This window comes from Balaenoptera physalus, assembly GCF_965194825.1.
Source record: "Balaenoptera physalus genome assembly, chromosome: 5".
Classification (NCBI taxonomy): Eukaryota; Metazoa; Chordata; class Mammalia; order Artiodactyla; family Balaenopteridae; genus Balaenoptera; species Balaenoptera physalus.
The window spans coordinates 45,010,600-45,038,267 of record NC_138884.1 but is presented as its reverse complement, the minus strand read 5'-3'; the positions used below and the strand labels follow the sequence as shown (position 1 = coordinate 45,038,267).

At 37.5% G+C, this 27,668-nt stretch overlaps 1 protein-coding gene, 1 long non-coding RNA gene and 1 pseudogene across 5 annotated transcripts in view; 1 reads left to right on the top strand and 2 right to left on the bottom strand.

Moving 5' to 3' along the window:
• LOC309661735 overlaps positions 1 to 26,584 on the top strand; it is a 65,211-nt gene extending 38,627 nt beyond the window's left edge. For all 3 annotated transcript variants that reach the window (XR_014264228.1, XR_014264229.1, XR_014264230.1), the window contains 2 exons: positions 20,079 to 20,194; positions 26,366 to 26,584. This is a non-coding gene — a long non-coding RNA (uncharacterized lncRNA). The remainder of the gene's footprint in view (positions 1 to 20,078; positions 20,195 to 26,365) is intronic.
• The window catches only part of LOC309661491 (protein transport protein Sec31A-like), a gene marked incomplete at its 3' end in the record, with an annotated part of 222,919 nt that overhangs the window by 96,088 nt on the left and 99,163 nt on the right, over positions 1 to 27,668 (bottom strand). The window lies entirely within an intron of this gene.
• On the bottom strand, positions 1,555 to 5,547 carry LOC309661701 (inositol polyphosphate multikinase pseudogene; annotated as a pseudogene). The gene has a single exon. The product of its transcript is annotated as an inositol polyphosphate multikinase pseudogene (transcript).

The following is a 27,668-nucleotide window of genomic DNA, read 5'->3' as shown; positions in this document are numbered from 1 at the left end:
CCTCTTACTAAACACTATCAAAATAAGTAATAAGAATTTAAATATTAACTCCAGAAACATGGAGACTCCAACCTTCTTAAAATATTAACGAGCATTTTAAGTAACAATACAATCATTCTGTAAGTCAAAAAAGTAATTTCATATTCATTGCCAAATTTAAAATACAAATGATTTGAAGATTGAGCCCTAAAATATTTGCAGTAAATTGTAAAGTACAATTTTTAAAATGTGCAGTAATATGCTTGTGAATATGTAATGGAATGTTTTTCACAGTAATGTTATGTTAAAACACTATTCTACATGAACGGTCTAAGTAAACGTACCTTTACCAGCAAAAGTGAAAAATTAAGGCCTTCTAATGCTATCTATAATTATTACCTGAACTCAAATGTCAAATAGAGGTTACAATGCTGCAAAGTATTATTTTTAACCTCTTTAACATATTGTTAGTTGCTTCACCTCAACTCAATTATTACCTTATCTTTACACAAAGTTGAATGCTAGTTAACTTTATTATCTTTAAATAAGCATTTCTCCATAACTCTATTTTAATTTAGCCCCCAACCCACCCCCATCTAGAGAGAATGCTGGAAATGGTTAGGGCTTTGTCTGATTGGATCACAACTATATATTCAGGGGTTAAAAATGTTTGTCACATTTATATTTCTGAATGAACTAAGATGCCTGGCCTCCATACACAACATTACTTGTTTTCCTAAAGCATTAATAGACAATTGCATCCTCTTTACATGACCAAATTGACTTTTTTTAATTGAAGTCTAGGCTATGAAGACATTACAGGATGTAATGGAAGGATAACCAAGGCTACAAATACATCAAATCAAGGTTAAAGGCACTGGATAAGGAAGATTATTACAAAGCATTGTAAACAATTTTTAAAGCAAATCAAGTTTTAAAGTATCAAATGCCAAACTACTAAGAGCAAATGGTACTAAAATGATGACAATGCTTTAAAATAGTGGACAAAATTTCTGTAATTTCACAAATAAAATTCTTTCATTGTTCTACCATTTTCTTTCATCCTACATCATCTTTAATATTCCAAGTCCTAGAAACAAATATGTTTCCAGTTGCATGAAACAAGAAAATCGCAACTGAGATATCTCTGAAAATTAATTCTATCTTCTCAAGTTAATTATAAATTTGATGTGTATACGGTATAGAGATATGAAGAACATCATCTTGGAAATCATAAAATAGTAAATTATACTCAACTAAAATCATAAAAAAAGATCTTATTCAGTTGAACACAATCTGAAGCCCCACAACAGCAAATTGTAGTGTAAAGAGGCATAGTAAGTACAATTTCCAGACACATAAAACAAATAACGAATACTGAGTTGAAAATACGACATGCTCCATGTTACAGTCATTTAATACACACATTTTCACAACTGTTTCTTGAAAAACTATTCAGATAAAATATTTAGCATCTATCAATTTTAATTTATTTGAATCTATGTAACTTCATCCATATTAAAATATCAATTAACGTAAATACTTTATTATAAAACTATTATATAATTTAAATTTTTATTAGAGAAATGTATTATTCATTATCCACAATTTTTTAAAGTCCTTTTCATGAGTGCATTCCATAAGAAATACACTAAAATCATTTATATTTCCTAGGGGGAAAAAACTACGGTAATCCTATTAATCCAAACTATATCCTTATTATTATTTCTTGAACATTTAAATGTTTAAATATGCTTGGTGAAAAGTGATCACTCATCCCCACAGTGGTAAATTTTAGCATAATGTTAAATGACTGGACTAGACAGTAAAATAGTCACATGTAGGTAACACAAATAGATGCTTGTTCTGTTACATGTAAGCTTACTTATAAAGCAACATAAAATGGGCATTGGATAACAGTGATAAAAAAAATGTAAACAAACAGAATTAAATGTGAATCCCTTCCCTGAAGAACATAAGATAAAAGTGTTTCTTGTTTTATTAAAACAAAACATTATCTATTGTATCAAAAAGGTAAGACACTGATTATACAAAACTAAATTTCCAAATATGGATAAAGAAAATATGGAACTGATTCACACTTTATTGAGCTAAAATGCGCAAAAAATCTGTTAATACTTATATTTATTAACTTCATTGTACATATAGGTTGATACCACCCCATACAAAAAAAAAAGTCTCGTTTTGTTAAGATTCAAAATAGTGTTTAAATTATATGAGCTTAAGATTTATTGAACCATTATCCAAATAACAACAACAACAAAAGTCTATGCTGTGGGACAAAAAAAGTAAAACTAAAAAATTTCTATTAACTATGACTTGAACTTCATCCCCACAAAAAAAGCTATGGCAATACCCATTTAGGCAGCAGAGAAAAATATGAAGTCCTTATGGAAAATACCTACACTGACTCTAAATAAAAAATTGTAAATAATCAAATTTTGCTGTAACAAATGCATATGAATTTTAAAGGTATTCAGGCCTAATATATTTACTAAGCACAGAATCCATAGGGCATTTGTTACTTTTCTTTGTGCTCAGATACTTGCAAAAGTACACTCAGAGAGGGCTGGGAAGGTGAGATAAACATAAAATTGTGATACTTTCCTTCACACTAAAAAAAGGCTCTTGAATTTAAAAGTTTAATTTGTAATTTTGGGGGGAAAGCAGTCTAACAGTTCACAAGCCTAAAACAATTTCCAGGAATATGGCAAGACTGTTGACTACTTAGATGTTTTATTAGTGAATCAAAGTGCAAGTAATGAAAACATAAACATTTAACATATTTGAAAATTTAATTTCAAAGTTCTAAATGTTTCCAATAACAAATAACTAGTTATTTTTTAAAAGGGGTGGATGTGAAACAGAGATAATACTTACAAATCTAATTTTTCCAAGAAAAATAGTACTGCCCCCCCATGAAGTTAAATTATAATTTCTCTCTTGAATATGATATACAACTGTTTTAAGTAAGAATGAAACAGGAGCATGAATTTAGACATGTACCAAACTCTGTATGACGTACTAATTTACACACAGTATTTTTGCTAACACTTACAATACTGGATGTTGTCTTTCACTGCTTATTAGAATTCTGAGAAACACTTTTTAGCAACATATATTCATACCACTGCTTAACTAAATGGGGACATGTAATTACAAGAATTGTAAAAGAAAAAAACTCTCAAAAGTTATTTAAAGGAGAAATAAGAAGAGCTTCAATCATCCACCTTTTTGAAGCTGCAGTAAAAGGTATTATATGGTTTATAATACTTGTTACAATGTAGTAAAATTCCAATTTTCCCATAAAGATTTTAAAAGAAAAAATTTTGTTCCTTGCAGATAACTTCTCTCTTCCCTAACCTTGGCGAGACTAATTATTAGTGCCCTTAATGTCAGACTTTTGTTGTTGTTGTTGTCTATTTCAATGATCTTTTTCAAGAAGTATTTTGAAATATGCATATAAATGGAAATTTAAGGGAAAATCTGCTTTTGGAATACAATAATTCTAAATCATTTTACTTCTAAGAAGCACCTTTTGATATGCTGGTCTGAACTTTTAATATAAAACCTAAACAGTACTTATTTCTGTAGAATTTTCTCCAGTTTTAATAACTTCATACGTAGCAATACTAAGGATATCAACCTGTGCTTTCTAGATTTTTGAAAGTGTTCTAATAATGTAATGAGTTTAGATATGGCTCATTGTCAAGGGTGGGTGGACAGAGATTTCACAATAAATTGGCTACAGAAAGCTAACTAAACTCGTAATGACTGAATAATGGTTTGCATTTTGCTTAAGCCAAATAGATGTTTAAGCCACGTACCACCACATTCCCTGCTTAACATTCCTAAGTTTCTTTATTCTTTATAGTTTTCTAAAGAACAAATAATTAGTTTTCCTGAGTAAGATTATAAAAAAGTTAACCCTTCTACCAAAAGTATAAAGACAAATAAAATGTAGACTCACAATACAAATTTTTTACACAGCATTACAAGTGCAGAGTTATTAACTGCCGCTCTTCATTATGATTGCCCCACCCCTTTAAAAGATTGCAGCAAAGGATTCAATTGTCTAAAATACTCTGCAGTACAGTAATTAAATGCTTCAGCCCATAAACATATCCCTCATCTATTGTGTTGCTAGGGAACACATGAGCAAAGTCTATCATTCGCACTTCTACTTCCGCAATCTCTTGACAACCAGTGGGAAGATGGTAGAAGACTTTTTCCAGTTGGGAAAGTACGTTTCCGTTTAAATGTTCCTGTGACATGCTTTTCCACCCATTGTCTTGCTCTATATTTTCAACTTTCAACGAAGTCTGACTGTGATGCTTTTTTGAATACATTTTTCTGTGACGAGCATACATTTTGGACAAGCTTTTGCCCACTGAAGCCTCTATTTTTCCATTTGCTGTGGAACTTAACACATGAAAGTTATTATTGTACTCTAGTACATCTGTGTCTGAGAGCTGTCCTTTGGACAAAAACTTTTCTGCTAGAGTTCTGTCATTCAATTTTGCAGTAGTTGGCTGAGATGAACCTTCATAAACAAACAGTAATGAACTTGCATAAAAGTTAAGCTGCTTCTGGCTTTCAAACCACTGCAGAATATTCTCAATCTTCTGAATACTGGCAGCAATAGCATCTTTTCTTAAGCAGAATCCATTATGAAAAAAACGGGAGACTCCATCCTTTAGAGTTTCTTTTGTTAAGCTTCTTCCATAGTGCTGGTTTTGTGTCTCATAGCTATCAGAATGAACATGATAAACCCTCATGCCAAGCACCAAGAACCCAATCTCTTCCATTAATGGGTACTTGCTGACCTGTTGCTGAATCTTCTCAGATGAAGCAAAAGGATCATAGCTTTTCCGCCCTATCTTTACATCCATTATACAGGGCTTATTAAATTTATGGGTCACATCTTCCAGTTTTAGGTATAAATCATTTGGTGCAGTGGGAGGTGACCAGATACCGTAATATTTTGGCAAATATTTTCGTAGCTCTGAAAGAACACCATCAGTACAATCAGCAGCATAAACCATATGATAGAATTCCAGCTCTCTTGGACCCCTTGGAGGTGGCTGCAACTGTTTCAGAACTGTGCCATCTGGATGTTGCAGTATACCCACTTTGTCCTTCCCGTACATGTGCCCGGCCACCTGATGCGAGAGGGGCACGCAGCCGTTGAGGAAGCGGAGCCTGCCGCCCGCCGGCTTCGGGGTGCCCTCGCGGGCGGTCTCGCCCGCCAGTGGGGTCCGCATTTCTGGGGGGCCGGGCGCCTCAAGCCGGAGAGGGGATGGCGGCTCCGTTGCCATAACGGAGAGCTGAAGCGGCAGCAGCAGCGAGAGCAGGGAAGAAAATAAGGCGGAGGGAGGGGACGCCGGAGAACCCGGGGGTCGCTCAGGCTCGGCCGCGAGGAGGCCCGGGGGTTCCTGCGGCTGGTGCCCTCTGTGGCCCGAGGAGGGGGCCCATGACGCCGCGAAGGCGCGGGCTCTGCCTTGCCCAACACTCGGCGGAGCGCGTCTCTCGGCTCCCGGCTCTTGCTGCTCAGCCGCCGCGGCCGCCGACCCGGGCGCAGCCCAGGAGACTGACCTCAGCGGATAAGCGGCGGCGGCGGTGGCGCCCCGCGCTCCCTCAAGAGTTCTTTATATGTTCTTTATAGATACAAGTTCTTTATCAAATATGTTACTTACAAGTATTTTCTCCAGTCCATGGCTCCTATTTCGATTTTCTTAACTGTGAATGCTTTTTTCAAAGAGCAGACATTTTTATCATGATGAAGTCCAGTTTATTGATTTTTTCTTTTATATATTGTGATTTTAGTGTCATATCAAAGAAATATTTGCCTAACCCAAGTTCACAAAGATTTTCTCCTATGTTTTCTTGTAAAAGTTGTATAATTTTAGGTTTTACAATTAGGTCTACAATCCATTTTGAACTAACTTTTGTATAAAGTGTGCGATATGAATGAAAATTTATTTTTTGTTTACACAAGGATCAAATTGCTCCAGGACTATCTGTTGAACAGACGATCTTTTCTCTACTGAGTTGCCTTTGTAGCACAAAATCAAAACTATTATGTCATGAGTTTTGCCCAAACCCAGTCAGATTCCCATCTTGAAAATCCACCTTAAACCATTGGAGTTCAGACCCCTAATCTTGTAAATATGTTCCCACAACTCCTGCTTCTGATAACTGCTAAGATTCTGCCAAGGTGTGGTGTTCTCACTCGCTGATGGAGGTTTAAAAAACTTAGCGGTGCTTCATGGAGAGATAACCAACTGACAAATTCCAACCCAATCTGATAATTTCTTTATTTTAAATTGAAATAATTATTTAAGAATGTGTTTAGATAGGAGATATTATACATAATTAGGGTTCATTTTGTCAGGTGTGATTTCACAAGGAATTTTTTTATCATAACTTAAGATTTACTGTTGTGAAAAATATTTGACAGTAGCTTTTGAAAAGCACAATTAGTCAAATTTGCACTTAAAATTATAATTCTTTTATTTTTCAATTAGAACTGTTTATCCTTTCATATTTAATAAGGGCTTCATAGGAGTGCTTCTCACTTTTATTTGTTTATTCATTCAAAAATTACTTTTGGGAAACATTAGTTTGTAACACTGCAACAAGAAACTACAGGAACTATAGGACTAAAAACAGTAACATTTAGTCACAGCAACTCGTGGCAAACATAATATAAACTACAGCTTAGAGACCACGATGGTATAGATTAAATCTTTGGGATAGAAATGAGTGATCCAAAATGCATTAGGTTATAAAACATATTCTTATTAGATTCTTGTATTTATTTTTGTTAGTAATTATAAATATAAGCCATTTATTGAAGTCTCATGATATTTCTAGCCGTGACCATTTTCCAGGAAGTGTTTTTATAAAATACACGTGATTTTATTCTCATATTAAAAATGTGGATACTGAGGGCTTCCCTGGTGGCGCAGTGGTTAAGAATCCGCTTGCCAATGCAGGGGACACGGGTTCGAGCCCTGGTCTGGGAAGATCTCACATGCTGCGGAGCAGCTAAGCCTGCAAGCTACAACTACTGAAGCCCGCGCCTAGATCCCGTGCTCTGCAACAAGAGAAGCCACCGCAATGAGAAGCCTGCGCACCGCAAGAAAGGGTAGCTCCCGCTTGCCGCAGCTAGAGAAAGCCCACGAGCCCAAGGCAACCAAAAATAAAATAAATAAACATAAATAAATTTTTTAAAAAATGTGGATACTGAGATTTAGAGAGCTCTGGTGAGGAGCAGAGCTCCAACGCCTTCCTTGTCTCCTATCCTGTTGGGCTCTGTACCCTCTCCTTCCCTAGGTCCACAGAGCCTCAAGTCTATTGAAACTGATTTGGTCCTCTCTCCTCAACGTCAACCTGCCTGTTTTCTTTGTTAGTTCTTTGCTCTAATACACTACCCAGATCGTGGCTTGGAGGATTTGTATGCAGGGTTATTTACTATACACAATTAGGAAGCCCCTCCCCGTGTGTTCTTCGGTCTCTGGCCATGGCGTTGGCAGTAGTCTGGGCTCACTCTCACTTATCACTGAGCCTCTGATTGGAGTCCTGGCGGCCGAGGCACTGTCACTCATGACAGCACAGCCTTTCTCCTTCGATACTTTCATAATCTGAAAATGAAATGCACATCTTTCACTGGTAGATTAGAAATAGAATTTTCTTCTCTACTTTTCATTTGCAGACTAGGTTTTAAAGCCTCAAGTGACTGTGTGAACTTTATCTTGTCTCTGCCAGCTGTCTGCATCAGCAGCATGGGGTGACTTTGGTTGCCAGACCTTTCTCATGCTCTCCACCCATCAAATGGCTTCAACCCAGGGTCCCAGGAGTGTGTTGGTTTCCTGAGGAACAAAATCCTATCTTCCAATAGAACGCTTACTTCCAGCTACTCACTGGCACATACAGAGTCATACAGAGTTTGTAAACCTAGCTTTTCTTCTTACTACTTGGAGATTAATCCTATAATGCCCTCATTCTTCCAGAACAATAGTTCTCCACATGAGAATTAACAATTGCTTCTTTAAGCCACATTGAGCCACATCTGGCAGGAAATGTTGTACTGAAAACTGGAAGATCTAACTGGTGGCTGGATTTGACATCGCTGAGTCTTTTGTAATATTCTCTGCTTCATTTTGCTGAGAAATGAAAGTTTGCATTAGGTGGTCTGGAGTTGTGAAACACAAATGTGGACATACGGAAAAAATTCTCAAAGCTCTTTTTATTTTTCTTGAAGTGACAATATTGCCTTATGTTTAAATCCACTGAGTAGAATAATATTACTTATTTAAAAGCCTACATATTTTCAGCTTTATAATATCAGGCACGCCTATGGAAAGAAGTCTTTCATCAGAGAGGGGAAATAGTGAGTATTTAGAATGACAGTTGTAATTTTAGCAGTTTAACTGGGACTTTTTATTTTTTATTATTTGGTTAAAGGGCCAGATAGTAAATATTTAGGCTCTGTGGGCCTGCAACTCCTGAAAGCTGCCACTGCAGAGTGAAAGCAGCCTTGGACTGTACTTAATGAATGGGTGTGGCAGTGTTTCAATGAAACATTGTTTAGACAGGAACAAAGCAGATTTGGACCTCATGCCAGTTTGTTGACCCTTACCCTAGAAAAAACTCTGAGTTTCACATTCTTTTTTTATATCCCCATGACCCTCCTTTTTAAAATCATCTGCCATCTATACTGTGCAGTGCAATGTTAGGTTGCCAGATTTATATTTGTTGATTGTAAGTATGTCTCCCAAACTATATATTTATATGAAATTCAAATTTATCTGGGCATGGTGTATTTTACCTGGCAACCCTATCCCAGTGACCTTTTCCCCACATATTCCACCTTAATTTGGAGCTTGATGTCCTTCCCTAGATCAAAATCTTCTTTGGAAAATTTCTGACGTTCTTAAAGATCAGCTGAGGGGGAATTTAGGGCCACACTGCCTTTCCTACAATTGCCTTTGTCGCATGTTAGGAACAATAATGAAGGAAAAGGAACAAAGTTTTTGTCTCAGGCTAAATACAAACACATCTGTACTTGTGCAAGAGAGGTTTGGTGGAGCCGTAATTTCCTTTCCATTCCCTGAACATCTGCCCTGGTCACAGGTTACCTATTGTTTCTAGGTAAGTGAATCCTGATGGAGTCAACATGGAGGACGATATTCAGAGAGGAGGCGTCTTAAAGGGATATGATACAGAAGAGAACCTACCTAGTACAGAGTAAATGCTTCAGTGCATACATGTTCATTATCATTCCCTAGTCCTTTAACATCCCAATTATTTCAATTCATTCAATATAAAATATTCAAAGAAAAATTCTGCCCACATACTCTGTACTTGCTTAATAAATAAGCATCATTAAAGTTAAAATTTAGAAGAATGAGACTATACAAGTCACAAGATCAAGGTATTATTTCAGTCATTCTAAATGATGTTGGTATTTGAGTTCAAATTACATTGCACGCTGGCTCTGAAAGGGGCAGAATTATTTTCCAGAAAATGTTGGCAAAGATCTGCTAGGCTGTGAGAAGTTGGTTCTCATGTACTCTGGGCTGTGAGAGAACACTGTCTTTTCCCATAAACACGAGGGAAGGTGAAAGGGCTCTGGGGACTTCTGATGGGGAAGATAATGAAAGGTGCCTTCATACCTCAGCTGTTCAGCACCATTAACCTTCCCAGTAATTGAAACACACAAAAGGGGTGGGGGGGGGTAAGTGAGAGGCCTCCCTCTCGTCTATTACCTGGCAGGTACAATTACTTAAGCCTTCAAATAAAGGAACGACTTTAGGTTCCTTTTAAACCATTCTTTACAAAAAAATCAACCAAAGCTTTTTGTTTTTTAACTCTAATGTTATAATCATTTCTTTCTTTTGATTTGTGCCTGTGGATTAAATAAAGCATACCCAGCTCAATAAGGTGGGCATTTGTTATTTAATTTATGTAAATAATAAAGTCCACCATGTAGAAAAGTTTACAGCAACAAAAAAAAGAGGTCTTAAAGGTTTACCATAGGAGACCAATTTACGATTCAAAGTGGTTTTAGACTGACAGGCAAAAATAAGATTTCATTTTCCACATGGAAATGAAAAATACAAATGCAACATTTTAACGTAGTTCAAGCTGAGGAATAACATCATATTGTAATTACAATTCAAAGAAAATGAACCTAATCCTATAAATGTGTGTATGGACATGAAGGAAACTAGTTTTCATCAGTTATGTCAATGACATAACAATAGAGCAATGGAAGTGTGTGTGTGTGTGTGTGTGTGTGTGTGTGTGTAGGGAGTTGTTATTAACACTTCTCTATGCGAATTATACATGTACATATAAGAATGTATTTCTGTGATAAGACAAGATCATCTAGAAAAGCATTTTAAAAAGTAGTTATCTTTGCAAAAGCTAAAAGTTCCTATAATTAAAAAGCAAGTCATCCAGCTCATGTCACATACTCACAGTATCATCCAGTGGCATTTATATCAAAACTTGCTATTATAAGTTAGATTCTATTTGCTTTTGAATCTACTTGAATTATGCAGCCATTATTTGAGCCAAATTACAAAAATGTTAAATGTTTCTTTTTTTTTTTTTTTTTTTAAGTTCTGACATCTTCATGTTAAATTTCAAATAGGTTTTAATATCCAACAACAGTGGGCCTAGTATATAGGCCCCCAACCTTAGCATAAAACTGGATTGACATGCACTCTATAAGTACCAAGTTCTCCTTATGACACAATACCCACTTTATTCATCAACCCCTTCCAGGCTGCAAATACAAACTGCTTTAGAATCCAGTCCCCAAAATAGATTATTTAGAGCTGGTTTTCCATCTACCACTAAAGTCACTGGTACTGATCCTTTACACCCACCAGACTACAAAATCCCTCCATCCAGTAGACAGTTCTCTCTGGGTGTCAATGGGCACACTGTGTTCTGGACAAATCATCACCCACTGGAACCTGTGAAAATTCACCCAAAGTCCCCTCTGAAACGGAAGGTTTGTCAAAAGCAAAATTTTCTAATAACATCAACCACTTTGCAGAATCATCCCTTTGATTTTTTTGCTCTTTCTGAAACTAGGCTTTCTCCTCCACTCCTACCCATTTTGGCAATCAAGAATCCCTATGGCTCACTCAATAAAGTAATTTTATATTATTTTCCCATAATCTCTACCAGTCCTGAATAAGACTGGATGTTTGTCTTGCTCTGAATTATCACTTCCAGATACTTCTGTGATGCACAACACTGGGGGTTGGGGGAGGAAGGTCCTGGAATTAGATTCATACATTCCTTATGGTCAGTACCTCTAATTCACAGCACCTGGCTTATTATCACTGTCTCCAGTACTAATACTGTTACCACTTGTGGTGACCTAAAAATCCACATAGAGAATCTTTCCACACCTCTGGCTTAGTCTCTTAGGTTCCTAACTTCCAGTGATGATGGCCTCTCCTCCATTCAGCCACCCTCTCCTAGAAGATTCCATGTAAAATCATTAGTATCATACATGCGTTAAAAGTATTATCACCATCTTTTCCCTCTTCTCCAATCCTTGTCATCATCAGGAAACATGCAAAATGGATTGAATGAAATGTCTACATATTCAGTAAAATGTTAGTAGCAACATTTCCATGAAGTTTAATTAATGACATTTCATAGATTAATATGTCCATTTTTAATATTTTTCTATTCTAAATGTTTTAAAATATGTAAGTTTTGCCTTTGCAAGGAAGTCGTAGATGCATATATATACTTTTTCATAGCATATAACTATAATGGATTTATTGCTAATGCGTTTAGTGTAAGATGCTCCAATTCATCTAAGACTTTATTAATAAAGATATTTTTTCATGATTCTATTTCTTCTCATTGATACTTATAATCAAAGAGGTGAAATCAAGAACCACATTAATACTGTCGAGACTGCCACTTCTGGCTATAATAAACTAGCAGGGATGAGATTTATCTTCCAGCCTGAAATAAACAAAAATCAGTGAAATACATGAAACAGTGGTAATTTAGATGCTGGGCATCAGGCAACATAGGAAATCAAGACCTGAGAAAAGGGAAATTTATGATGTTAGACCTACAGTTACCCAGATTATTTTTTGAAAGAGTTTTCAGGACTTACCTTGGGGAGGGGGAGATCCAAGTGAAGCCCAAGTTGCTTTCTTTTTTTTTTTTTTTTTTTTTTTCACACACACACACTGTATTTTATTTTTACAAGAGATAAATAGACTGACACCAAGCATTGTACATGGATGACTACAACAAAAGCAAGAATGATTGCAATTACCAAACATGAAACACACTCATACTATGTCATAATATTGACATTCAGTCCAGTAATCCTCCTCTGTAACAGCTCCTTTACTTTGCAGTGAAAATTGATTTGTATATTCTTTGCCTCTAAGTCCTTGTGGGATTTTTTTTTTTTTTAATTCAGACAGAAAGTCACAAAAATTATACTCATCCTCATCAGTTCACTCAGTCCCATGTAATTGTTTTTTTTTTATCTTGATCTATTGTTAGCACTTTTATGAGTTCATCAGTTTTTCATCAGAGTTCTGAAAATGCTTATTCATTCAGTTCAGCAGTACAGTCAGTTACCAGAAACCTGTACTTGTCAGAGTCTTTTCCATGAATTTCTTGAAGATGAAACCCTTTTATAGGAACATATTTGCAAAATCATCAGAGTACACCCAGAACTGTCTGTAAATGACAAAAGACTTAAAAATGACCACGGTAAAAGATTTGATGAAAGTTCATAATAATGCAGTTGACAAGAAAATTAGTTATTTCTGAGATATACATTTTAAAGTAATAACTAGGATTATTACTTATAACATTATACCAGAACATATAAGATTTTTAGAAATTTCATGTAATGTCTGAAACATTTATATTAACATATTTCCCTACATATTTCCATACAAATACAAATATAAGATTTTTAGAAATTTCATATAATGTCTGAAACATTTATATTAACATATTTCCATACATATTTCCATACAAATACAAATATAAGATTTTTAGAAATTTCATGTAATATCTGAAACATTTATATTAACATATTTCCATACAAATAACCCAATGAAAGTTTAGTATTAGTTGTTTTGTTTGCTTTTTTATACTGCAGGTTCTTATTAGGCATCAATTTTATACACATCAGTGTATACAGGTCAATCCCAATCGCCCAATTCAGCACACCACCATCCCCACCTCACCGCAGTTTTCCCCCCTTGGTGTCCATATGTCCATTCTCTACATCTGTGTCTCAACTTCTGCCCTGCAAACTGGCTCATCTGTACCATTTTTCTAGGTTCCACATACATGCATTAATATACGATATTTGTTTTTCTCTTTCTGACTTACTTCACTCTGTATGACAGTCTCTAGATCCATCCACGTCTCAACAAATGACTCAATTTCGTTCCTTTTTATGGCTGAGTAATATTCCATTGTATATATGTACCACAACTTCTTTATCCATTCGTCTGTTGATGGGCATTTAGGTTGCTTCCATGACCTGGCTATTGTAAATAGTGCTGCAATGAACATTCGGGTGCATGTGTCTTTTTGAATTACGGTTTTCTCTGGGTATATGCCCAGTAGTGGGATTGCTGAGTCATATGGTAATTCTATTTTTAGTTTTTTAAGGAACCTCCATATTGTTCTCCATAGTGGCTGTATCAATTTACATTCCCACCAACAGTGCAAGAGGGTTCCCTTTTCTCCACACCCTCTCCAGCATTTGTTGTTTGTAGATTTTCTGATGATGCCCATTCTAACAGGAGTGAGGTAATACCTCATTGTAGTTTTGATTTGCATTTCTCTAATAATTAGTGATGTTGAGCATCTTCTCATGTGCTTCGTGGCCGTCTGTATGTCTTCTTTGGAGAAATGTCTATTTAGGTCTTCTGCCCATTTTTGGATTGGGGTGTTTGTTTCTTTGATATTGAGCTGAATGAGCTGTTTATATATTTTGGAGATTAATCCTTTGTCCGTTGATTCATTTGCAAATATTTTCTCCCATTCTGAGGGTTGTCTTTTCGTCTTGTTTATGGTTTCCTTTGCTGTGCAAAAGCTTTGAAGTTTCATTAGGTCCCACTTGTTTATTTTTGTTATTATTTCCATTACTCTAGGAGGTGGATCAAAAAAGATCTTGCTGTGATTTATGTCAAAGAGTGTTCTTCCTATGTTTTCCTCTAAGAGTTTTATAGTGTCCAGTCTTATATTTAGGTCTCTAATCCATTTTGAGTTTATTTTTGTGTATGGTGTTAGGGAGTATTCTAATTTCATTCTTTTACATGTAGCTGTCCAGTTTTCCCAGCACCACTTATTGAAGAGACTGTCTTTTCTCCATTGTATATCTTTGCCTCCTTTGTCATAGATTAGTTGACCATAGGTGCGTGGGTTAATCTCTGGGCTTTCTATCTTGTTCCATTGATCTATGTTTCTGTTTTTGTGCCAGTACCATATTGTCTTGATTACTGTAGCTTTGTAGTATAGTCTGAGGTCAGGGAGTCTGATTCCTCCAGCTCCATTTTTTTGCCTCAAGACTGCTTTGGCTATTCGGGGTCTTTTGTGTCTCCATACAAATTTTAAGATGATTTGTTCTAGCTCCGTAAAAAATGCCATTGGTAATTTGATAGGGATTGCATTGAATCTGTAGATTGCTTTGGGTAGTATACTCATTTTCACAATGTTGATTCTTCCAATCCAAGAACATGGTATATCTCTCCATCTGTTGGTATCATCTTTAATTTCTTTCATCAGTGTCTTATAGTTTTCTGCATACAGGTCTTTTGTCTCCCTAGGTAGGTTTATTCCTAGGTATTTTATTCTTTTTGTTGCAATGGTAAATGGGAGTGTTTCCATAATTTCTCTTTCAGATTTTTCATCATTAGTGTATAGGAATGCAAGAGATTTCTGTGCATTAATTTTGTATCCTGCAACTTTACCGTATTCATTAATTAGCTCTAGCAGTTTTCTGGTGGCAGTTTTAGGATTCTCTATGTATAGTATCATGTCATCCGCAAACAGTGACAGTTTTACTTCCTCTTTTCCAATTTGTATTCCTTTTATTTCTTTTTCTTCTCTGATTGCCGTGGCTAGGACTTCCAGAACTATGTTGAATAACAGTGGTGAGAGTGGACATCCTTGTCTCGTTCCTGATCTTAGAGGAAATGCTTTCAGTTTTTCACCATTGAGAATGATGTTTGCTGTGGGTTTGTCATATATGGCCTTTATTATGTTGAGGTAGGTTCCCTCTATGCCCACTTTCTGGAGAGTTTTTATCATAAATGGGTGTTGAATTTTGTCAAAAGCTTTTTCTGCATCTATTGAGATGATCATACGGTTTTTATTCTTCAATTTGTTAATATGGTGTATCACATTGATTGATTTGCGTATATTGAAGAATCCTTGCATCCCTGGGATAAATCCCACTTGATCGTGGTGTATGATCCTTTTAATGTGTTGTTGGATTCTGTTTGCTAGTATTTTGTTGAGGATTTTTGCATCTATATTCATCAGTGATATTGGTCTGTAATTTTCTTTTTTTGTAGTGTCTTTGTCTGGTTTTGGTATCAGGGTGATGGTGGCCTCATAGAATGAGTTTGGGAGTGTTCCTTCCTCTGCAATTTTTTGGAAGAGTTTGAGAAGGATGGGTGTTAGCTCTTCTCTAAATGTTTGATAGAATTCACCTGTGAAGCCATCTCGTCCTGGACTTTTGTTTGTTGGAAGATTTTTAATCACAGTTTCAATTTCATTACTTGTGATTGGTCTGTTCATATTTTCTGTTTCTTCCTGATTCAGTCTTGGAAGGTTATACCTTTCTAAGAATTTGTCCATTTCTTCCAGGTTGTCCATTTTATTGGCATAAAGTTGCTTATAGTAGTCTCTTAGGATGTTTTGTATTTCTGCGGTGTCTATTGTAACTTCTCCTTTTTCATTTCTGATTTTATTGATTTGAGTCCTCTCCCTCTTTTTCTTGATGAATCTGGCTAATGGCTTATCAATTTTGTTTATCTTCTCAAAGAACCAACTTTTAGTTTTATTGATCTTTGCTATTGTTTTCTTTGTTTCTATTTCATTTATTTCTGCTCTGATCTTTATGATTTCTTTCCTTCTGCTAACTTTGGGTTTTGTTTGTTCTTCTTTCTCTAGTTTCTTTAGGTGTAAGGTTAGATTGTTTACTTGAGATTTTTCTTGTTTCTTTAGGTAGGCTTGTATAGCTATAAACTTCCCTCTTAGAACCGCTTTTGCTGCATCCCATAGGTTTTGGGTCGTCGTGTTTTCATTGTCATTTGTCTCTAGGTATTTTTTTATTTCCTCTTTGATTTCTTCAGTGATCTTTTGGTTATTTAGTAACGTATTGTTTAGCCTCCATGTGTTTGTCTTTTTTACGTTTTTTTCCCTGTAATTCATTTCTAATCTCATAGCGTTGTGGTCAGAAAAGATGCTTGGTATGATTTCAATTTTCTTAAATTTACTGAGGCTTGATTTGTGACCCAAGATGTGATCTATCCTGGAGAATGTTCTGTGCGCACTTGAGAAGAACGTGTAATCTGCTGTTTTTGGATGGAATGTCCTATATATATCAATTAAATCTATCTGGTCTATTGTGTCATTTAAAGCTTCTGTTTCCTTATTTATTTTCATTTTGGATGATCTGTCCATTGGTGTAAGTGAAGTGTTAAAGTCCCCCACTATTATTGTGTTACTGTCAATTTCCTCTTTTATAGCTGTTAGCAGTTACCTTATGTATTGAGGTGCTCCTATGTTGGGTGCATATATATTTATAATTGTTATATCTTCTTCTTGGATTGATCCCTGGATCATTATGTAGTGTCCTTCCTTGTCTCTTGTAACATTCTTTATTTTAAAGTCTATTTTATCTGATATGAGTATAGCTACTCCAGCTTTCTTTTGATTTCCATTTGCATGGAATATCTTTTTCCATCCCCTCACTTTCAGTCTGTATGTGTCCCTAGGTCTAAAGTGGGTCTCTTGTAGACAGCATATATATGGGTCTTGTTTTTGTATCCATTCAGCCAGTCTATGTCTTTTGGTTGGGGCGTTTAATCCATTCACGTTTAAGGTAATTATCGATATGTATGTTCCTATGACCATTTTCTTAATTGTTTTGGGTTTGTTTTTGTAGGTCCTTTTCTTCTCTTGTGTTTCCCACTTAGAGAAGTTCCTTTAGCATTTGTTGTAGAGCTGGTTTGGTGGTGCTGAATTCTCTTAGCTTTTGCTTGTCTGTAAAGCTTTTGATTTCTCCATCAAATCTAAATGTGATCCTTGCCGGGTAGAGTAATCTTGGTTGTAGGTTCTTCCCTTTCATCACATTAAGTATATCATGCCACTCCCTTCTGGCTTGCAGAGTTTCTGCTGAGAAATCAGCTGTTAACCTTATGGGAGTTCCCTTGTATGTTATTTGTCGTTTTTCCCTTGCTGCTTTCAATAATTTTTCTTTGTCTTTAATTTTTGCCACTTTGATTACTATGTGTCTCGGCGTGTTTCTCCTTGGGTTAATTCTTTATGGGACTCTCTGCGCTTCCTGGACTTGGGTGGCTATTTCCTTTCCCATGTTAGGGAAGTTTTCGACTGTAATCTCTTCAAATATTTTCTCTGGTCCTTTCTCTCTCTCTTCTCCTTCTGGGACCCCTATAATGCGAATGTTGTTGTGTTTAATGTTGTCCCAGAGGTCTCTTAGGCTGTCTTCATTTCTTTTCATTCTTTTTTCTTTAGTCTGTTCCGCAGCAGTGAATTCCACCATTCTGTCTTCCAGGTCACTTATCCGTTCTTCTGCCTCAGTTATTCTGCTATTGATTCCTTCTAGTGTAGTTTTCATTTCAGTTATTGTATTGGTCATCTCTGTTTGTTTGTTCTTTAATTCTTCTAGGTCTTTGTTAATCATTTCTTGCATCTTCTCAATCTTTGCCTCCATTCTTATTCCGAGGTCCTGGATCATCTTCACTATCATTATTCTGAATTCTTTTTCTGGAAGGTTGCCTATCTCCACTTCATTTAGTTGTTTTTCTGGGGTTTTTTCTTGTTCCTTCATCTGGTACATAGCCCTCTGCCTTTTCATCTTGTCTATCTTTCTGTAACTGTGGTTTTTGGTCCACAGGCTGCAGGATTGTAGTTTTTCTTGCTTCTGTTGTCTGCCCTCTGGTGGTTGAGGCTATCTAAGAGGCTTGATGGGAGGCTCTGGTGGTGGGTAGAGCTGACTGTTGCTGTGGCGGTCAGAGCTCAGTAAAACCTTAATCCACTTGACTGTTGATGGGTGGGGCTGGGTTCCCTCCCTGTTGCTGTGGCGTCAGAGCTCAGTAAAACCTTAATCCACTTGACTGTTGATGGGTGGGGCTGGGTTCCCTCCCTGTTGGTTGTTTTGCCTGAGGCAACCCAACACTGGAGCCTACCCGTGCTCTTTGGTGGGGTTAATGGCAGACTCTGGGAGGGCTCACGCCAAGGAGAACTTCCCAGAACCTCGGCTGCCAGTGTCCTTATCCCCACGGTGAAACAGAGCCACCACTCGCCTCTGCAGGAGACCCCCCAACACCAGCAGGTAGGTCTGGTTCAGTCTCCCCCAGGGTCACTGCTCCTTCCCCTGGGTCCCGATGCACACATTACTTTGTGTGTGCCCTCCAAGAGTGGGGTCTCTGTTTCCCCCAGTCCTGTCAAAGTCCTGCAATCAATTCCCACTAGGCTTCAAAGTCTGATTCTCTAGGAATTCCTCTTCCCGTAGCCGGACCCCCAGGTTGGGAAGCCTGACATGGGGCTCAGAACCTTCACTCCAGTGGGTGGACTTCTGTGGTATAAGTGTTCGCCAGTCTGTGAGTCACCCACCCAGCAGTTATGGGATTTGATTTTACTCTGATTGCGCCCCTCCTACCGTCTCACTGTGGCTTCTCCTCTGTCCTTGGACGTGGGGTATCCTCCTTGGTGAAGTCCAGGGTCTTCCTGTCAATGATTGTCCAGCAGCCATTTTTGATTCTGGTGCTCTCGCAAGAGGGAGTGAGAGCACGTCCTTCTACTCCGCCATCTTGGTTCCCAAGTTGCTTTCTATGAGCTGAGGAGACAGAGCTGAGACTCCAGGGAGATCAAACTCTGTTGTGCCAGAGTTTGCACAACAGAGTATCAGAGAGGAGAGAGCTGTGCAAAGAGAAAACCCCAGAGATCTGGCGAGGCTGCCCTTCAAAGATAAAGCCTGTATGCAACTGATCGGCACATGCATTGATGAAGAGCTGGGGAAAGAAGGGTCTGAGAGGATTAAAGGGAACAGTTCCCAAAGCTGGGCCAGGAATAGTCAAATGTTTCTATTATCTAAATCAAGATGAAACAGAAAGATATTTCAAAGTTTCTGATACAAATTTTTTTTCTTTTTTAAAGGGGAAGAGGAGGAAATGAGGAGTCTTTTTTTTTTTTAATTGATTGATTGATTGATTGATTGCTATGTTGGGTCTTCGTTTCTGTGCACGGGCTTTCTCTAGTTGCGGCAAGCGGGGGCCACTCTTCATCGCGGTGCGCGGGACTCTCACTATCGTGGCCTCTCTCGTTGCGGAGCACAGGCTCCAGACGCGCAGGCTCAGTAGTTGTGGCTCACGGGCCTAGTTGCTCGGCAGCATGTGGGATCTTCCCAGACCAGGGCTCGAACCCGTGTCCCCTGCATTAGCAGGCAGATTCTCAACCACTGCGCCACCAGGGAAGCCCTCTGATACAATTTTAAGTGAAAATGGTGAGAAAGTGAAGCTGCCAGATGGCAAATATTTAATTTCTGCTCAGTTTTCTTCCATCACAAATACCCTGTGCTGGGCAGAGACTGAGGTCTAAATGGTCCTCATTCTTCACGCTCCTGGATTCACCCTCTTTGCCACATGGCTTTTCAGCTCCTTTTACTGAAGAGGCAGAATCTGTTCTCCCGACCCTTGATCCCGAGTTAGGTTATGAGATTTACTTCGGTCAATGGAATGCCAGCTGATGTGACACACGAAGATCAGAACAGACTTGTATTTTTCTGCTTCTTCTCTTAGTTCTGTGCCACCGCGGTGAGAGGTGCCTGGGTTTGTTTGCTGCGCAATGATACACAAGTCCAGTCATCTCAGATGGGGCCATTCTCCATCAGCGGACAACAGCCTCCCCAAGGCAGGTGCGCAGGAGACCAGAACACCTGCTGAGCCAAGAGTGTGGTCTTGAGACCCCTGAGCTCAGTAAAGTGGTGTCTGCCACTGAGGTTTCTGGTTGATTCACAGCATTATTATGGCAGTAAATAACGGATATTGCTGCTTATGTTTTTTAACTCCCATTTTTCAGTTACATTTCTATTTGGAATAGTGTGGTAAAGTAGATGTCAATGGATTCAATGTTTTTCTAGAGTTTCTGTATTCCTTTTTAAAAACAGCTTTGAGATATAATTCACCTACTGTACAATTCACCTACTTAAAGTGTCCAATTCAATTGTTTTTTTGTATATTCACAGAGTTGTGCATTCATCTCCACAATCTATTTTATCAATTTTATTGATAAAAAAAATTTTGGAAATTTTATCAATTTCCAAAAAAAGAAATCTTTCTTTTTCTAGCCTACAAGTCTCCCATCTCCCACAGCCCCAAGCAAACACTCATCTACTTTCTGTCTCTATAGGTTTGTCCTTTTTGACATTTCATATCAATGGGCTCATATAATATATGGTTCCTTATGACTAACTAATTTCACTCAGAGTATTTTCAAGATTCCTCTACATTGGAGTACTTCATTCATCAGTACTTCAGCCTAAAAATATATCACTGGAATTATGGAATAAACTTAATCCTTAAGGGTGTATTTTTTTAATTAACCAGCACTATTACGAGTTCTCAGTCTTGTTTTCAATTTAAAAAGACTTTTAATGATAATCATTAAAATGCTTATGGTTGAATTTAGATTCAATTCTGTGCAATAAAATCAAATTGGTTATAACACAATAAAGGCCGTATATGAGAAGCCCATAGCTGATGTCATACTCTGTGCTTTTCCTCTAAGATCAAGAATAAGAGAACGATGCCCACTCTCGCCACTTTTATTCAACATAGTATTAGAAGTCCTAGTCAGAGTAATTAGGCAAAAAAAAAAAAAGGAAATCAGCAGCACCCAGCTGGAAAGGAAGAAGTAAAATTGTCAATATTTGCAGATGACATGATATTATATATAGAAAACCCTAAAGACTCCACCAAAAAAACACTGTTAGAACTAATAAACAACTTTAGTAATGTTGCAGAATACAAAATCAATATACAAAAATTGGTTGCATTTCTATATGCTAGTAATAAAACAATACCACTTACAATTGCATGAAAAGAATAAAATACCTATGAATAAATTTAACCATGGAGGTGAAAGACCTGTACATTGAAAACTATAAGACACTGATGAAAGTAACTGAAGAAGACACAAATAAATGGAAAGATACTCTGTGGCTCAAAGATTAGAAGAGTTAATATTGTTAAACTGTCCATACTACCAGAAGCAATCTACAGATTCAGTTCAATCCCTATCAAAATTCCAATGGCATTTTACACAGAAACAGAGCAAAAAAATCCTAAAATGTGTAAGGAACCACAAAACACCCTGAATAACCAAAGCAATCTTAAGAGAGAACAAAGCTGGAAGCATCATGCTTCCTGATTGTAAGTTATATTACAAAACTATGGTATGGTATTGGTATAAAAAGAGGCACATTGATGAATGGAGCAGAATAGAGAGCTCAGAAATAAACGCACACATATATGGTCACTTAATTTATCACAAAGGAGCCAAGAATATACAATGGGGAAAGGACAGTCTGTTCAACAAATGGTGTTGGCAAAACTGGACAGCCACATGCAAAAGAATAAAACTAGACTACTACCTTACACCATACAAAAATTAACTCAAAATGGAATAAAGACTTGAATTTAAGACCTGAAATCATAAAACTCCTAGAAGAAAACATATACGGTAAGCTCCTGAACATTGGTCATGGCCATGATTTTTTGGATATGACACCAAAAGCAAAGGCAATAAAAGTAAAAATAAACAAGTGTGACTACATCAAACTAAAAAGCTTTTGTACAGTAAAGGAAACCATCAACAAAATGAAAAGGCAACCAATTGAATGGGAGAAATATTTGCGAATCATGTATCTGATAATGGGCTAATATCTAATATATATAAAGATCTCGCACAACTCAATGGCAAACAAACAATCTAATTAAAAATGGGCAAAGGATCTGAAGAGACATTTTTCCAAAGAACACATACAGTTGACCAACAGGTATAGGAAAAGATGTTCAACGTCACTAATCATCAGGGAAATGCAAATCGAAACCACAATGAGATATCACTTCACACCTGTTTGTATGATTATCATCAAAAGATAAGAAATAATAAGTGTTGGCAAGGATGTGAAGAGAAGGAGACACTTGTGCACTCTTGGTGGGAATGTAAATTGGTACAGACAGTATGGAAAATAGCATGGAGTTTCCTCAAAAGATCAAAACTGGGACTACCATATGATCCAGCAATTTCACTTCTGTGTATTTGTACAAAGAAAATGAAAACACTAACTCCAAAAGATATATGTACACCCATGTTTATTACAGAATTATTTACAATAGTTAAGACATGGGAACAACTTCAGTGTTCATTGATGGGTGAATGGATAAAAAAATGTGATACACACACTGGAATACTATTGAGCCATTAAGAAAAAGGAAATTGTGCCATTTGTGACAACATGGAGGGACTTCGAGAGCATTATGCTAAGTGAAATAAGTTAGAGAAATATAACCTATGGTCTCACTGATATGAGTAATCTTAAAAAGAAAAAAAAGGAGCTCATAAATACAGAGAAGAGATAGTTGGTTGCCAGACTGGGGGGGTGGGGATGGGGGTGGGAAGTAGGTGACATGAGTGAAGGGGGTTCAAAAGGTACAAATTTCCAGTTATAAAATAAATAAGCCACAGGGATGTAATGTATAGCATGGTGAATATAGTTATTAATACTGTATTGCATATTTACCAGTTGCTGCAAGTAAATCTTAAAAGTTCTCATCACAAGAAGAAAGAAAAAAATCTGTGACTGTGTATGGTGATTGATGGTAACCAGATTTACTGTGATGTTCATTTTGCAATACACACAAATGTCAAATCATTGAATTGTACACCTGAAACTAATATAGTGTTCTATGTCAATTATACCTCAATAGAAAAATTCTTAGGTCAAGATCAGATGTTGATTTTAATTTTAAATTAGAAAAGGACTTTTAAGGATGCACTCAACTCTGCCTCCCTCTTCCTACCCCAAAGGAGTAAAGAAAAATTGTGACCTTTTATGCCTTTCATAAAATTAGAAATTTTGTTTAAAGGGTATAATATATCTCAATTTAAAAAGTTTAAAAAAAAAAAGAATTTTTTTTCCTGGACACTCATGTAGTTGATTCTGTGAATTTATCCTTCTTTGTGATATGATAGAAGGAAGTTCTAGAATCTCCCTTTTCTCTCTATGTATGCACCTCAGCTGCTGCCATCAGTGGACATGTGTGCAAGATGCTATTGGAGACTCTGGTGCTTGAATTGGGTAGAATGCTGGACAGCTGACTCTGCACTTCATTTTAACGTTAAGCCTCTCTGATTCTACTTGTGCCAGAATGTCAGAAAAAGTGTGTTGTTTATGCACAATCCTGTGAAATGTTTATTAAGCACTTTTGGAAATACCATGCAGTATTGCTTTTATACTTCAAGTTCTTAGTTGTGGTTTGTTCTATCTTAGATACCAGTGTTTGTTAGTCCCCAAAAGTCCTACTGGGTTGAAATGGGCTGAATTGGAAAGAAATAGTATGAGCAGATAAGGTAGGGGGTCTATGGAGAAAGAAAACCAGGCATGGCTTTCTGGACATAAGAGAACACCTATTATTTTAGTACAAGCCATTTTGTGATCTAAGCCTGGCCAGAGTGCTTGCCCTTGAACAGGTCTCAGTAATGAAGGATCTTAAGGGAAAACAAGAATGCTGACTGTTATCAGGCAAGAGAAGTAGCACTAGTAATAATGTATCAGTTGTAAAGACTTGCAGTTCTGTTTCCATGGTAAAGATTAGCCTGAAGCACTCAAGCACCAGGTCAAACGGAACCTAAGGGATGATGGCGTTGACCTTTTCTGATCCTCCGGATTTCAATCAACTAAAGCCTGGGCTCTGCCTACCTCCCAAGCCCTTTCATGAATATACATGTACCCTTAGCTTAAAACTTCCCCAGTTTTGCTGTTTGGGGAGACACCGCTTTGGGAAAGATCCCTGGTGTTCTACTTACTTGCTGCAAGTAACAAATCCTTCCTTCTCTCACTCTTTGTCTTGGTTGTGTCTTTTGGCTCGACACCCACCAAGAGGCAAACTTAGTTTTTCGGATAACAATATGAGGCTGACTATTCTCTAGCTGAGATTTATGTAATTAGATGCATAATCCTTTGGTTGTTAAAACCAGGGCTTCCAAGGGCTAGTTATAGGGAACATAGCTCATCAGAGATAACCTGCAAAGACACCGTGCAGCGTGTTTTTTATCACACATGTGACAATTCTTCTCCCTGCAGTCTGTCTCTCCATAATCGTTCTTCAGGATTTGTTGCCTGGGGGCTTATGGGAAAAATGACTCCTAATAGAAATACTATTATATTTTATTCACAGTATTCTTTCAGAGGATTTAATGATAAATCTGTTCCCATTACAAGAGTAAAGTTAAATGTATTCCCAGATTTAGATAAAACACGCAGAAATAATTTACAGGGAGAAAACTGCTGAATAAAGAAGAAAAATGAATGGAGTCATGTTTTGATCTATGGAGAGCATTGAGAAAGGATTTCATTCTGGTGGGGTGAGTTGATCCTTCCCCTTCTCGGTAGGGAATCCTGAGTGCACAGACTGCTCCCAGGTGAACAGGAAAACAGAAGACTTTGGTCAGGAAATGCCAAGGGTGTAGTTTCACTTAGAATATACTTTCCTAGGCAGCCTGTCTGCACTTACACATATGAGGGTCCACACACTTCTGAACATCGGAAGTTGATTTCTTGTCTTTTATTTGTGACGTGTGCTGATTTCAAGTTCTCTTTTGTGTTTGGTGTGAACTCTGCAGACACATACATATATGCGCATGCGTGATTTGTGGGGTTTGAATCATCACTTATAGAAATGTGCAAGATTAGATCTACACTTTTGTTCACCTTTCCTTTGTTTTGATTTTTTAAAATTTAATTTAATTTTATATTGGAGTATAGCTGATTTACAATATTGTGTTAGTTTCAGTTGTACAGCAAAGTGATTCAGTTATACATATACATGTATCCATTCTTTTACAGATTCTTTTCCCATATACATTATGACAGAATGTTGAGTAGAGTTCCCTGTGCTATACAGTAGGTCCTTGTTGATTATCTGTCATCTTTCTTACATAAAAGAGCAAAGGGCTGTGGAAACAGGTCACAGAATGCAGCGGACTGCCCCTGACCTGCAGGGATTTAGCTTGGAGGCCTTGGCGGTCCCGTTAGGCATCCTTTCTCCTCTGAGCCTGGAGCTCTAGCATCAGCCTACCTGATCCAGCGCCCTGTGGATGAGCATGGTGTTAAGTACTTGACATTCATTTTCTCCTGTAACCCTTGGATCAGTTGTCTGCTGGTAAGACTTCTATTATCTTATGAAACAGACAACGAAGCTGAGGATCACAGATGCTGAGCAGCTGCCGGGGGTCTCACGGGTGGGTACCAACTCCCAGGGCAGCTCTGGGGCTGGTACGTGGAATGCTCAGCAGTTTCCATCCCTTTGTGGGGGTTTCACACCTGTAATTTCATAATGGCTCTATGACTGGCTATCATCACCATTCTACACACAAGAAAAGTGAAGCACAAAGCCACGAAGTCTCCAGCGAAAGAAGGCAGCTGGAAAGGGGTAAAACCAGGAGTCGCATCAGCTGTCTGCTAGCAAGTCCCTGCTTTGGGCCCTGCTTTGCCTGGTCTCTTCAAGCCTCCTCACCTGGGGCTGCCCTTGTCTTGGAAGATCATGTAACAGCCCCAGTGCTGTCCAGTGGTCAATGCTGTGCACTGCACAAGGACATCTGCCTGCAAATCTCAATCCCTCGTGGGCTGTTTCATCTCTGACTTGGAAAATCCATCCTGAATGTCTGCTCAAGTAATTTACCAGCATTGTCCTTTTTGGTTTTAATTGACATCAATTACTGAGGCGCCTTCTAACCCATTTTAAATGGATTTCCCATGAACAACTGAATAGAGTTTTCACAGGTGACAACTTTTCTGTTTCAGAGACCTGAGGGCCAGTGAGAAGGGGTTTCAGAGCTCAGCTGACCTGGTCCAAGTCTGGCTTGCTTTGTGACACATCCATTAAACTCTCTGAGGTTAGTCTGTCTATCCATTAAATGGGCAGAGTAACATTTACTTCAAAGGAATGCTGTGACCATTTATTTAGATTACACACACACACACAGACACACACACACAGACTGTCTGTTGTATAGGCTTTAAAAAATATTAGACACTTAATGTAAATCATTAATTTATATTTGCTTTAAAAAGTAGAAATACCATATTCAGGTTCTGGGACATGTATTAGGCACTAGGAAAATGTCTGACTAATAAATGAAGGTCACTCTACCGCTTGTGGCTTTTTTCAAGGTTCTAAATGCACCCTCCGAGCAAGCTTTGCTCAGTGTTTCCCGGGACTGCTGATTGATGGGGTGGGTGGGAAGAGTTCCTGATTCCCAGGGGCCCTGAGTAGGAGTGGAGAAAGCTGGAAAGTTGGGATCAGAATCTACATATTTGGATCAAATTCTACTTGTAAATTCTGTGGCCTTGCCAAGCTATTTACATTTTCTATTCTTGTTTTTGTTTTTTACCCAGGTTGCAGAATAGAAATAATAAAAACAGCTTTTCTGCTTTGTTCTCAGGCATATAACACCCTACTCAAGGTTAAAGTTACTTTCATATTCTGATCACTTTGGATGGTGCAAGAATGCCTGGACACTGTTCCTAAGTCTCAGCACATTTGTCATGAGTCTGGTCACAGTTTTAGGAGAGTATTGATCCTAGTGATGCCATGCTCATCCCTCCTTCATTTACATCTGCTGGCAGCCTCTTTAGGAAGTAGAGGAGGCCATGTGACTTACCTCAAGGTCATGGATCTTGAAATCCTTCTTCCTCCATGGGCCATCAGGCCTCTATCTGTATACTCGGAAACAATTTATCTATTTATCTGCCTATCTATCTATCCATTTATTTATCTATCCATTTATTTATTTATTTCAGACGCCTTTTATATTCCATCATTTTTCAATATGAACTTTTGGGTAATTGTATTAAAGAATTTGAATGGAAAGGAATACACATACAGTATATAGAAGTTGATTCAAAACTCTTCATTCTTCAATTAAGTGTATTCAGTTTACCTACTTAACATAAGGTCACTTCCCTGATGATATTTGGAGTAAGATTCCTTCTCCCAGGATGCCAGTTTTTAGTTTTATATATCTGCTGACCACAATTCTCAAATCTCCAAGTAGGAATATACATAATAAAATGCTGACATTATAGTAGAAGTCGGGTCGGTGTT